Genomic DNA, 9,675 nt, shown 5'->3' with positions numbered 1-9,675 from the left:
CCAGAGGACTGAATACTGTAAGGAGAGGAGTTTTCAATGGAGAGGAGGAATTTCCTCCTCTTTTTAAAGTAAAGAACGTAATGAACATGTTTGCATTTCACAAAGGTATGATGAAGCCTCATTTGTTTGGGGTTGATGTGACTACTCCAGTGCTATCTTGCAATCTTTATTAAAGACAGCAAAGGCTGCAAGTGAGAACTGAAATTGCTCAATGTGATGTATGTGGAGGTGATGGTGTTCCCTGTGTAAATGGGATGCAGCTGCCGTCTCGGGTCTCACCCTGCAAGAGGAGAAGCTGCTTTTTGGGTGGAGATGATGCTGAGCTGAGCTGTAGCACTGTCCTGGACGTCCTCATGACTGTGGTCTTACAGTTGTGTTTCTGCACTGCAAAGCACAAGATTATGCTCACTTCGGGTGCAAAGGGCCACATTTTGACTTTCTTGAGAACAGAACAAAACAGACATGAAACTGCTGTTAGACTCGTTTGCAGGAGAGGAAACCAAAGCTGTCACATCCAGTTGATAACCGTGGTTACAGACAACCCTGGCACTGAGCCGAGATGTGAGCAGGGCAGAGATAAGGTCGGGGGGAGCGCTCCCCAGGACGACTGCTGCAGTGGTGCTGGGGCTCTGTGCATACCCCACACAGAGTGGCTGGGCAACACTGTGGAGTGGGGCCTGTTTTGTCACCTGAAAGCTTTGCTTTGACACTAAAGCAGCAGTTTGGTGTCCTGGAGCCCTTCCTTCCTCTCTGCTGTCTAAACTGAGGAGCTGCTGCCCAACTAGGGTTTCCACCCAGGGCACAGGCTGCTGGGCAGGGGAGGCACAAGCATCTTCCACTGAGGGCTACCCGGGGATGATGAGGAAGGAGGGAAGGGCCCCTGGCCGGTGGCTGGAAGGTGGTTGGGAGTAGAGAAGCTTGGGGTGACATTGAGGGTGCTGCACGGGGTGATCCACAGACCTGGTGGCTTCAGTCTCTCTGAGTGGCCAGAGGTCTTCTTGCCCACATTGTACTGGCTGGGTACCAGCACCGACGCAGCCAGCGACCAGCAATTCCCGTGCCCCCTCAGGGATTGTTTTTATCCCCAGATTTCATGTCTGGGACATGAACAGGGTGGCAGTGGGCTCTAGTGGCTGCTGGGGCTGGCAGTGCCCCCACAGTGCTGTCCCCCTCTGCGTAGTGCCGTCCCCAGGGGATCGATGGCCTTGGGAGCAGACAGGGCATTTCGGGGCTGGAGGTGGTGGAGGCATTTGAACAATTCCTCATTGACGGCATAGCAAGGAGCAGTTCCCAAAACTTGAGAGACCTATTTACTGCCTAGAAGGTTAATTATGGAAACCTGCTGCATCTGGGAGAGCGTCCAACCACGCTTCTCATTCCTATCTGTGTGCCCTGTCCATGCTGGCGGCTTTGAAATCTCTGGGGTTTGCTGGATGGTGCTAGGAGCTGGAAACAGATAACTGGTATTTATGGGTGTGGAGTGCCAAACCGTGTGTGGACGAGGGATGCCTCGTGGCTGGGTGATACTCAGTGTGCCTCTGCTGCTCCAAAAGCCCAGCTCGGTGTGGCAGTAAGCCCCCGGCAGATTGGGGGTTTCCTCTAGATGCCTCTTCTGCGCACGCTGGAAGGGGAGAACTGCCTTTGGTCAGTATGGAGGGGTCCAGATTTAGTCCCTGGGTGTGTTTGAGTGATGCTCAGTTCAGAGAGGCGTTGCTGATTCCTGTAAGCGCAGTGCCAGGTGTTGCGGCCAGAGTTAATTCCTCTTTAACTTCACATACATGGGCAATGCCCCAGCCCCAGTGCCTTCCGCAGCAGCAGGATACATGTTTCCCATGGGAAATGGTTGTTTCAGATCATCGCTTTTTCAAGCAGTAAAGGCACATATACCTGATTTGGGAAATTTTCTGTCGTTTCTGTAAAAAGTTGGCAAGTTTTTCCTCTCTACAGACTGGGAAGGGAAGCTGAGCCCCACTTCTGCGTGGTCACTGTTGTAGGCAAGAGTTTATTTTAAGGCAGGATGGAAAGAAAACACACCAAAAAGAAAAGAAAAAAGAGTGTTTCCCCTGTTTGTGCGGGAGTGTGGCAGCCAGAGCTCCCGCCTGCATCTGCTGGGCAGCTGCTTCCCCAGCTTTCCATTTGGTAACGTATGGGCAATTTTATGATGTGGTTTTCTTTTCACACACTAATTGACTGTGTGGGACTTTTTATGGGGTATTTGGAAACTTGCTGTGAGAAGCAGGAATCCTGGGCTGTGACTTCTCCTTTTCTTTTTTTTGTTTTTGTTTTTAAAGCAAAAGCGCAGTTCTGGGAAGTGGCTTTCCTGCCTCTAATTGCGTTGGCCTCCGGTGTTCCAGCTCATTGGTGTCAGAGATTTTATTGCATCTCCTGGGCCTTTCCCAATCCATGCCTGTGCTAGGTCAGGAGTGGGGAGTACCTGTAAGCCCAAAAATGCTCGAGGGAGTCATGTTTAGCTCCAAACATCCCATGGCCAGGGGTGTTTCCTGTTCCCCTTGGAACCACCATGGACCCAGTGTGGGTCTTGGTGCTTCCCCACCAGTGAGTTATATCAAGGGAAATGGCATGATGCAGTTACAATGCATGAAGATGATGATTTGTCCTTTTTTTCTCTACTTTTGTGTTGGTTTTCACCCTTTTCTTCTGTTTTCTCTAACAAAATGAGAGGCTTGCCTCCTTCTCCATTTTTACATTCTGCCCCTCGCCCTGGTGTGCTGGGAGGTGCTGGTGGGTCCGGGTTCCTGGTGTGTTGGCACAGGTGCCCTCCATCCCCAGGTCACTTTGCAGCTGCCTTCGCTGACCCTGCTTGAGGTGGTCCTGATGGACCATGGTGGCGCTTGGGCCACTAATGCTCCTTGTTGGGTATAGGAGATGAGGAGAGTGGCTGCAGATGTCTTTTCCTCGGGAACCCCCACTCAGCCTCAGCAGCTGCCGGAGAACAGCAAAGGCTTTGCCTGGAGTGCAAGGGTGGCTCATAAGGGCTGTGCACCTTCAGGAGCTTTTTCCAGTGAGTGGATTGGTGCTGGTTTCTCCCTGTGGAGGGTGTCCAGGTACATCCAGACATTCCTCCGTGAGGATATCCATGTCCATGTCTCTCACATGGAGAGTTTCCTCTGAAGCAGGAGGCATAACGGGGCCACTCATATATATACCTTCCCTGTGTGTATTCATGAAACGTGTGTGCAGTTCTTGGAGTGTATTTGGGCTCCTCCTAGGTTGGGTTCAGCGTGTGGTGGGAAGGCAGCTTCCTGGGATTTATCCCCTTGCTTTTGAGGAAAGTGCAGGCTGAGTGCATGTTTGTTTGTGTGCCTGCTCCTCCCGCAATACAACTTTGATGGGATCATTTCCACCGCAGTTAAATTACAGATTGCAAAGATACTCAGTTGCTATAAGCTTGTGAAAATCGTTTGATGACCAGGGGAGGCAACAAGACCCTCTTCCCAGCCCTGCTGAGGGATGGGTGTAGTGTGCAATGAGCCTTTATTAGACATCAGAGAATCTGCATGTCTAGAGATGCAGCCTGATTGGAAACCCATCTCCATTGCTGCTGCTCACAGCTTCTCTGTGCCCGGTTTGAGGCAGATCAGGGTCTCCAGGCAGTGTTCCCGGGGCCAGGTGCTTGTGCTGTAGGGTGCGGGGTTTGGGTCCCCTGTCACCTTGCCCTGGCAGTGAGGCTCCTAAGGAAGACTGGGGGACACAGTTTGCAGTGGGTGACCCCATGCACAGTGTCCGGCCATGTCCTCGGTGCTGCCACTATGACCATGCCCACTGTAGATGGTTCACCACCCGTCTGGGTGATGGCAGCAGTGCTGGTCTGCCCAGCCCTTCCTGTGCTTCCCTGGGAAAGCTGCTCTGTGGAAAGGGCGGGTGGGAGGAGGAAGCTGGCCGCCGGCTCCATCCGGGACAGAGACGCTTGGAAACCTTTTCTGTGCCAGCGCTTTGACATGGAGAGTGTGGCCAGAGCCCCTCAGCCCTTGGTGGGCTTGCACCCTGCTACATGGGGCTCTGGAGGGGAGATGCAGGAGTCACCACAATGGGTGCAACCTGGGACCTGGCTTCAAAACAGGGTGATGAGGAGAGGTACGCTCCCCCTCACCCCCTCTGGCAGCCCTTGTGCTGGGAGGAGGCAGCAGAGGGGAAGGAAATGTCGTGCTCTGACTCCTTGTTTCCATGGGGCGATGGGTGGCCATGCTCTGAGCATCCTGCTGCAGACCGCAGCCCTGGTCCCGGCTGCTCCCCACAGCGGGGCAGCTGCGGCCGCACTGGGTGTCCCCAGGCTCCTGCGTGTCCCCCAGCCACCCAGGCTGTGCCCATCTGCACCCTAGCCATGCTCTTCTACCAGTTCAGCTCCTCCACCATCAGCGGTAAGCTCAGCATGCAGCTTCTGGCTGCCCTTGGTCTCTGAGGAGGTCCAGACCTATCCCTCCATGGGGGCACTGGGGGGGTCAGGACATTATGGGGCAGTAGTGGTGTGGGAGGTTGGTGTTTCTGTTCTTGGCTGTGGGCACCTGGAGCTCCAGGGGTTGAGGTCTGCACTGGGGTTACTGGGTTTGAGCCCTGTCAAGGGCGGGAGGGGTCATCTCTGGGGTTTTGGCTGGGCTCAAAGCACAGTTGAGGACACTTGCACATTTTGGATCCAGATGCAGATGCTTATTCCAAGCCTTCTTCCCCAAACTTCTAAAGTATTTGGGTCCAAGGTTATGGCTTGGTCCCGTCCTTTACTGAACTGCTTGTTTTGGGCTGTTTTTTTCCCCTCCCTGCAGTAGCTTTGTAATTTTAAGTGCAGCCAGAGGTCTCAGCAGAGGCTGTTGATGGATGGTGATGAAATTGGGGTGTTTCACTGCAATTTGCTTTGGGTGGATCCAGTCTCCACTCTGTGCTGGCTGGGGCCTCTGAGAGGGACAGGCAAGATCCTGAAACTGCCGTCATGTTTTCTACACTCGGGTTCAAATGTTTGTCACCCCCAGACGTATAAATCTCAGCAGACTGACGGACTGCTGACACCAGGCAGCAGCTCGCTTTGGCTGCCTGAGCTTTGGGCTGTTTTCCCTCTGGTTCTGTAAACTTGAGAAATTTCCCAGAAAATAGTGCTGGTCTTTGGATGGGCTCATCGAGGCAATAGCTGAACCTGGTGTGAGGTGGGGATGTGGAAAACCATCAGAGTTTTGGTGCATGCCAGGGTGAACGCCGGCTTGAAAGAAGAGGTGGGGTGATCTGGAGTGGTGGGAAAGAGGAGGGAGAAGGAAAGGTTTGTTTGGCTGGCTTTTCTGGAGGATGTTTGCAAAAGTGACCAGCCCTAAGCTTTGATGAGCTCTGAACTAATGATTAAAAATAAAGATCTTCCTCTCTTGCCTGGCAAAGTGCTGTATTTGGTTTGGTGGGTTCAGAAATGAAATGTTTCATTGGAAGGTTAAAATTGTGTCTTGTGGCCCTATCATTCCTATTACCTCCTACTCTTTGCCTTGTGCTAGCTTTGGTTTCTGCTCCCTGAGGCAGAGATGCCCCCCACTCCATGCATGGGCATCGCTGCCCACCAGCACATCCCTGGGTTCCCCGGCTCCAGTCATTTCCTCTGCTTTTTGCACATAAAACGTGGGCTTGGAAGCTGGGTGGGAGCATGCTGCCCCTGAGAAGAGCATCACTGCTGCTGGGTTGAGTGCTCAGGCTGGGTCTTTGGTTTGTTTTTTTTTTTCAGAAATCGAAGCCAAGAAAGCTTGCGACTGGCTGCGAGCGGCCGGATTCCCTCAGTATGCCCAGCTTTACGAAGGTGAGAGCTTCCTCCTCATCCTCATCCCAGCCCCTCCCCTGGACCTCGTCCCCTGTCCTGTATCTCAACCAAATACCAAGAGAGGCTGCAGGGAGAGCTCTGGGGAGAGAGGACGGAGAGGGTTGTTTGCTAATTATACAATCATGTATTAAAACTTAAAGCCCTTGGACTTGGCTGTGGCCTGCAGAGCCAGTCATGCAGGGGCTGGACCCAGGGTCCCCAGGGTGCAGGGAATGGGCACCCCTTCCCACCTCTGCCACGCACCTATGGGTGGTTTGCAGGGTGACTGGTGATGAGTCTCACTTCTGGCTCAACTGTGGTTACTTCAAACCCATGGCAGGACCACTGATCCCTACTGGGGGAGCAGGTGCCGAGAAGTGGGCCCTGCAGCCGGCGCCTGCTGGCCTGGACAATCGCGGGAAGCCTGGTCTCTGGCGGGCTGCAGACATGGCTATTGTTCGGACGGGCACGTCCACTGCCCCCCGGAAAACGTGTGTGGGAGCCATGCTCTGACCCCCCAGGTGATGGCTTTCCAGGCTGCCTGTTTGCTTCTGGTTTCTATTTTAGGGGGCAGGCTCTCAGCATGGCCATGTTCAAGGCCTGGCCCTGTTCCTGCAGGGGAGACCCAGCCCCAGGTGTGGGTCCCCGATGGTGCTCACAGCCCAGGGGGGTGAGAAGTAGGTGCTGGGGGCTCTATGAATAAACTGGCCCTTTTTCCAGCCTCAGCAAAACTTTCCACATCCTCTGAGTGTCTCACTCTGTTTTTCTCCGCAGCTGGCAGGGCTCAGTGTCCCCTTGGTGATTGTACTTGGTAGCTTCATGAGCAGCTGGGCTTGGACACTTGTGGTCCATGTTCCAGGTCCCACGTAGCTAGGCCCACCAGAGCTGTCTCTGAGAGATTGAATGAGATACTAGATCTACTGTACCACCAGACTGGTGCAGGTTTCTGGCTGCTGGGAGACCTCTCAGCAGCTCCAACCACTCCTCAGGGAGCTGAGAGGGTCTCTTGACCCTGGGAGGTCAGTGAGAGAAGGATTTATTGAGGTGCGATATATATATATAAATGTGTTGTGTTGCCTCATGGGACACCAAGATGTCTCTTGGGCTGTGTTACGGAGGTAGCCACTCTCCAAAAACCAACATGAGGTGCTGAGGGGGTCCCTGCCCACCTGCAGCGTGTGTGACTGGCACCCCCAAGCTGGGGCAGCCCAGGCTCCAGATGTGCTCAGCTAGAGCAGAGCTGTGCAGGGTATCTGTGTGAGTGTGTGAAAGTGCTGGTGTTTATTTCTGAATCAGCTCATCTCTGCAAATGCTACAGCCAGCCCTGCGCCCCAGCCCAGGAGCCTTTCCTGTGGGCTTTAAGTATCTCAAGCACACCAAGGTTGTTTGCCCTGTGAGGGGAAAGTGATCTGAGGAGGAGGTGATACAAGGGGTATCTACTGCACAACAGTGATCCCCTCCCCATATCTGGGCTGCTGCAAGCTCTCCCACTCCCAGTGGGGCTGATTTCCATCCCTCTCCTCTGCCTGGCTTATCCCTCCCACCTCCATACTTGGCTTGTGCTCACCGCCATGGCACCAGAGCATCCCTGGCTCCTCTGGATCTTGCTCTTGCCCTTTTCTGGCTGCCTCTTGGAGCTGGGAGCAGAGACGTCCCCTGGGAGAAACTGCTGATTTTCCTCTCACTTTTCTCCCCAGACTCCCTGTTCCCTCTCGACATCAGTGCTGTAAAGAAGGACCACAGCTTCCTGGACCAGGACTCCCTCAAATCCCTGTGCAGGTAACGCTCTCTTGCACCCCTCCACAGCTGCAGGGACTCACCCAGAGCAAGGATGCAGGGGCTGTAGGTGCTGGGGGGGTGCCTGTCTTGCACCTTGGCTGCACCTCAGAGCCTGCTTGGGTGCTGTTGCTTTCTTCGCAGTGAGGAGTTTGGATGCTTTAGTCTTTCGTATCAGAAAGCGTTGCTGGCTGTTGGGTGGTGCGAGGGAGATGGCAGCATTTTTATCGTGAACATACATTGCTCCTGGAGAACAGAAACATTTCCCAGGAATAATGCTTCAGTTTGTGTGACTTTTGGGCTGTGTTTTGATTTCAAGCTTGGGTAACTCCATCCTGTAGAGCTGGATTAGAAATGGATCGGTCAGAGCTGAACTGTAAGACAGCAGAGGTGCAAAGATAGCCTCAGTTCTGCTGTCCCCGCTGCCCATGCTCTCCTCTTCCACTGCTGGCACCTCTCAGGCTGTGGTCCCCAGGGCAGTGTCTCCCCAGGTGCCTCTTTGTTTTGCAAGGAAGCTTCGTGACATCTCTGAGAAAAATAGAGTTTGGAAACCACATCTACATCAGAGTGAAGGGATTTTGCTTGGTTGTTGGCGTAGGGCAGGTTCAGGTCGAAGTACCTGTGGATGAAATCATGTCCACGGACAGAGTTTAGCTCGGTTGTCAGGTGTGTGAGAGAGAAAACACACAGCATTTGCTGTTGCTGAGCATCGATAGAGTGTGAGTGGCTCCGTGGAAGTTACACGCTTATAATTAATGCTTTGTGCGGGTTGTAGGGAGCTGTGAGTGCTCCCTGTGGTGGTTTGGGAGCTGTTGGTTCACTTTGCACAGGTGAAGTCTGCGCTGGGGGGTTCCTGCTCTTCCCTGGGACAACCACCCTGTCATCAGTGCTGACCAAGGATTTCTGCATGCATGAGGTCTTGCTGGCTTCGTGTGACCTTGGTCATCTCAGTGCCTGGCAACGTGGCCCTGCTGTACATATTGCACCAGGACGTGCTTCTCCCTGTGGCAGCCAGGCTGGAAATAGCTCCGGGAGATGCCGCTGGGGGTGTTGCTGCCAGGAGGCAGTTTATGTTTTGGGGACACACACGACAGACTCACCAGTGTGAGCAAGAGTAAACACCCAAAGGGAGGGACCCCCTCCCGTCCCAGCCTCTGTCTGTCCATGCAATCTGTCTGGATGGGCTTTATGTCCCACTGGCATGCAGTGACTCAGCCCTGCTTTGGCTTTCAGGCCACATCATCAGGCCCATGCCCCTGCGCTGACTCCGTGCTGAGATGCAACTGTTGCCTCTCTGTTCCTCCCACACGCTGCTGCCCAGAAGAACGCAGAAGGAAGGGGAAAATGCTCAGTTACTTATTTGTTTTCCCAGCAGAGAGCCTGATGTGCAAGCAGGAGGGGATCCCCCAGCGAGCTCCTGGTTTTCCCTCCTGGTGGTCCCAGAAGGGTGGCAGGTGACAAGAGATCTCTGAGCATCCCTCCCTGTTTAGTTTTCAGGTCCTTTTGTCATCGCCTGAGTGGTCACAGGAGCTTCTGAGATTGTTCTGCTCCGATAACGCGGAGCAGGTCATCCCAACCTGCTTGTGGGACTGGTGCGGCTGAGTGGGCCGCAGAGTGCAGCAATGGCATTGCCCCCCGAGCTGTCTCTAGGGTCCCTGAGGTGGCCCCATGTGGTGTTTGCCTAACAGAGAGGTCCAGAAGGACACTGGAAAATGCAGCTTTTACAAGAAAATGAGCCCCCTGGATGTGTTCTCTTCCCCATTAGCACATGTTTGCTCTCATCTTGCTTCCTCTACCAGACTTCATGCATTTAATCCTGCTGCAGGTTCCACTCTTGGCTGGGGTGGTTCAGTGGGGTTGCAAAAGGGGCATTAGTCAGATTTTTTGGTAAAACATCCTTGAAGTTTGTTTTTTGGCTGTGCAGGCGTGGTATTTGCTGTGCTGGAACAAAATGCTTGTGGTAGCATTGATGAAGGTGCTAATTAAAGTAAATTAACTGGAGATTCATTTGCTTGTGTAAAGAAAAAAACCAACAGGACTTGAAGCTGTAGGCTAGGGGAAAGGGAAGGGTCCAGATGAACACGATGCTCAAGGGAGAGCAAGCACAGGCGCTGGGG

General features: G+C 53.6%; 1 protein-coding gene across 1 annotated transcript in view; it reads left to right on the top strand.

Moving 5' to 3' along the window:
- Nucleotides 1-5,709: 5,709 nt before the first annotated feature.
- The window catches only part of STARD8 (StAR-related lipid transfer (START) domain containing 8), a 10,449-nt gene continuing 6,483 nt past the window's right edge, over nt 5,710-9,675 (top strand). Inside the window, 2 exon segments of the mRNA XM_010184090.1 lie at nt 5,710-5,782; nt 7,480-7,561. The gene's annotated coding sequence lies outside the window, so the exon portion shown is untranslated.

This window comes from Mesitornis unicolor, unplaced genomic scaffold, assembly GCF_000695765.1.
Source record: "Mesitornis unicolor isolate BGI_N332 unplaced genomic scaffold, ASM69576v1 scaffold5645, whole genome shotgun sequence".
In the NCBI taxonomy this organism is placed as follows: Eukaryota; Metazoa; Chordata; class Aves; order Mesitornithiformes; family Mesitornithidae; genus Mesitornis; species Mesitornis unicolor.
The sequence above is the reverse complement of the archived record's forward strand: the minus strand, read 5'-3'. Positions and strand labels throughout refer to the sequence as shown.